This window comes from Tachyglossus aculeatus, chromosome 1 (assembly GCF_015852505.1).
Source record: "Tachyglossus aculeatus isolate mTacAcu1 chromosome 1, mTacAcu1.pri, whole genome shotgun sequence".
In the NCBI taxonomy this organism is placed as follows: Eukaryota; Metazoa; Chordata; class Mammalia; order Monotremata; family Tachyglossidae; genus Tachyglossus; species Tachyglossus aculeatus.
In genome coordinates, this window is record NC_052066.1 from 161,210,209 (window position 1) to 161,214,166 (window position 3,958).

Sequence of the window (3,958 nt, forward strand, 5' to 3'; positions counted from 1 at the left end):
GAAGGATGGTAGTGCTGTCAACAGTGATGGGAAAGTCAGGGAGAGGGCAGGGTTTGGGAGGGAAGATAAGGAGTTCAGTCTTGGACATGTTGAGTTTTAGATGGTGGGCAGACATCCAGATGGAGATGTCCTGAAGGCAGGAGGAGATATGAGCCTGGAGGGAGAGAGAGAGAGCAGGGGCAGAGATGTAGCTTTGGGTGTCATCAGCATAGAGATGATAGCTGAAGCTGTGGGAGCGAATGAGTTCACCAAGGGAGTGAGTGTAGATAGAGAACAGAAGCAGTGTGGCTCAGTGGAAAGAGCGCGGGCTTAGGAGTCAGAGGTCATGGGTTCGAATCCTGCCTCCCCCACATATCTGCTGTGTGACCTTGGGCAAGTCACTTCACTTCTCTGTGCCTGAGTTCCCTCATCTGTAAAATGGGGATTAATACTGTGAACCCCACATAGGACAACCTCATCTCCTTGTGTTCCCCCCCAGCGCTTAGAACAGTACTTTGCACATAGTAAGCGCTTAACAAATACCAACATTAATTTAAAGAAGGGGACCAAGAACTGACCATTGAGGAACCCCTACAGTAAGGAGATGGGAAGGGGAGGAGGAGCCCGCAAAAGAGACTGAGAATGAACGGCTGGAGAGATAAGAGGAGAGGAGAACCAGAAGAGGACAGAGTCTGTGAAGCCAAGGTTGGATAGTGTGTTGAGGAGAAGGGGGTGGTCCCCAGTGTCAAAGGCAGCTGAAAGGTCGAGGAGGATTAGGATAAAGTAGGAGCCATTGGATTTGGCAAGCAGGAGGTCATTGGTGACCTTTGAGAGGGCAGTTTCCATGGAACGTAGGGGATGGAAGCCACATTGGAGGGGGCCAAGGAGAGAGTTGGCGTTGAGGAATTCGAGGTAGCACGTGTAGACGACGTGTTCAAGGAGTTTGGAAAGGAATGGCAGGAGGGAGATAGGGCGATAACTAGAAGGTGAGGTGGGGTCAAGAGAGAGTTTTTTTAGGATGGGAGAGACATGGGTATGTTTGAAGGCAGAGGGGAAGGAACCAGTGGAGAGTGAGCGGCTGAAGATAGAAGTTAAGGAGGGGAGAAGGGACGGAGCGAGAGATTTCATAAGAAATCATGAAGCTATGCAAGCCTTTTGCCCAATTGTAAAGTGCCAATCCAGATTTGGTGCACACTACTGCAAGATAACGTTTTCAATGGATGTACCATCTGAGCTACCTGGCTTTTCTCCTTAGGGAATAGCGAAGGACTTTTTCATAGCATGCTGGAAGATTCATAATAATAATAATGATAACAACAATTGTGGTATTTGTTAAGCACTTACTATATGTCTGGCACTGTACTAAGTGCTGGGGTAGATACAAACAAATTGGGTTGCACACATTCCCCGTCCCAAACGGGGCTCACAATCTTAGTCCCCATTTTACAGATTAGGCAACTGAGCCACAAAGATGTTAAGTGACTTGCCCAAGGTCACACAGCAGGCAGGTGGCAGATCTGGGATTAGAACGTAGGTTCGTTGGCTCCCAGTCATGTGCTCTTTCTACTAGGCCACACTACTCCTCAGTGAATACAAGATAACTGCATTGTTCTTATTTTTAAAATTGTCTCTAGAATAACCTGTATTTCACAAGATATTTATTATTTCATTCATATTCTGAACATGTGGCATCTTAATGTCTCATTTACATTTCTAACAATTAAAACAGTGACCCCCATCCTCTGTAGAAAAGTATGAGCATTTTACCAAGAAGGGTGGGGAAGTTGCCTAAACAAGGGGCTTAGGAAATTAGGTCTGCTTTGTCGTGAGTACCAAGTGATCACAAGAACATCCAAGTTAACATACTAGACATTGTAAATCAAATTCATAAATGGAGGAAATTAAGAATGAATGTATTTTTTTAAAATCCCTAGGGGAGATGATCCCTCTCAGGATCGCAACTCAAGAGTTTCCAGTACTCTACCAGTCTCAGCCACAGGAGGGAGAGTCAAGCAGAGGCATAACCATTCCATTTCTAGCTTGGGCAGTGGCTAGCAAGTGGAAGGCAATCTGCTACAAGTCAAAACTCACCTGTGCTGGGCAGCAGCTGCTTGTGAGAGAGTCGAGGTCAGAGACTTAAGTTTACTGCATGGAAAAAGGCAGTGGTAAACCACTTCAGTATTTTTACCAAGAAAACTCTATGGATACACTACCAGAACGATTGCAGATGTTAATTCCCATTTCACAGATGAGGTAACTGAAGCACAGAGAAGTGAAGTGACTTGCCAAAGGTCACATAGCAGACAAGGGGTGGAGCAGGGATTAGAACCCAAATCTTTCTGACTCCCAGGCCCATGCTCTGTCCACTAGACCACACTGCTTCTCTAATTTGAACAGGATGATTTGAATTGTATCAGGGATTCCTCTGAGTAGGAGAAGGCAAAATTATTTCTCTCTATTTTTGGTTGTCCTTTTTTTGTAGGCTCAAAAGTAAAAGCAGTCAGGTCCCAGGTAAGAAGGGTAATAGAACATTGCCCCTCCCTTTCAAGATACATTTGTGGACTCTAATCAAATTGGAGGGATGAAACGGTTGCTCCATGAGCCATTTCCTTACCTGTGTTAACAATCAAACTCCTGGAAATTTCCCCTTGCTCTAGTATGCTTCAACCTATTTCACTGGAGTAGCATATTATTGAATTATATGGCTTCTTTGGTTTCCCATCTTAATGTGGGTTTCTAAAAGAGAGGAAGTTTGCTTTTTACATTAATCTATTTTAATGACCATTAAAATGAATTGATCTCATCAGTGTCTTCCTCATCAATGTTTTATATGAGCCTCTTGTACATCATCATCATCATTACCACTATCATCAGTGGTATTTATTGAGTGCTTATTATGTGCAGAGTACTGTACCAAGCACTTAGGAGAAGTAGCATGACCTAGTGGATAGAGTGTGGATCTGGGATCAGATGGACCTCGGTTCCAATCACAGATCTGCCACTTTTCTGCTGTCACCTTGGGCAAGTCACTTACCCTCTCTGTGCCTCAATTACCTCATCTGTAAAATGGGGATTAAGACTGTAAGCCCCATGCGTAACAGGAAATGTGGCCAAACCAATTTGCTTATATCTACCCCAGCCCTTAGAACAGTGCCTGACACACAGTAAGCACTTAACTACCAGTTATTTATTACTATTATTATTGGGAGAGTACAATACAACAGAGTTGACAGACATGTTCACTGCCCACAATGTTACCTCAGAGAAAACCTTGGTGTCTTGTAAAAATTTCAATTTACTTCATTAGATTCTGTACATTTATATGCTCTAGGAAGTTTCCGTTAGCTGTGGTATGCAGCAGCACTATTTATAATAAAACAGGGTGATCTGAGTAAGTTAGTGCTTAATATCTATAGTCTGACATTGCTGGGGGAAGAAATTCACCTAGATATAATTTGCATATACAGTTTGAAAATAACTTTTAGGTGAAATAGGACTGATTAAATGTGCTAATAGAGTTTCTTGGGGTTGTGAAACTTTGTCATCAATTCTCTTGGCATGGTCTTTTTGGTTAAATTGTAGTCAGGGCCATGCCTCACTGACAGACGATCAGGAGATATGATCATGTGAATGAGACTATTAAAAATCAAACAGGAGAAATTGAATGGCTCAGGGGAATACGAGTGATATTGAGATACTAGGCCTTTCATCACTAGGTCAGGAGTTCAAATAAAAACTGGTAGTGTCAAAAGGTCAATGGCTGTTCAGTGTCTAGGGTTAAATAAATTCATGACAGATCTGTTCCAAGGGGGCATATATCCACAGCACAAACCTGACATTAATTTGCAGTCTTGTACTTCAGTCAAAAGGCTGATAGTTGAAGTGATCATGGAGCATGAAGGGACTTCCCAATAAAATAGAGAAATTTTCAAAGGTATTGTTAAGATAGTCCTTCTAATACCTTGCCCTTCAGAGGTGT

At 43.0% G+C, this 3,958-nt stretch overlaps 1 non-coding gene across 1 annotated transcript; it reads left to right on the forward strand.

Moving 5' to 3' along the window:
• Nucleotides 1-1,922: 1,922 nt before the first annotated feature.
• Nucleotides 1,923-2,060, forward strand: LOC119937955. Its single transcript, XR_005454300.1, has one exon. It is a non-coding gene; the product is annotated as a small nucleolar RNA SNORA7 (small nucleolar RNA).
• The last annotated feature ends 1,898 nt before the right edge of the window (nt 2,061-3,958 follow it).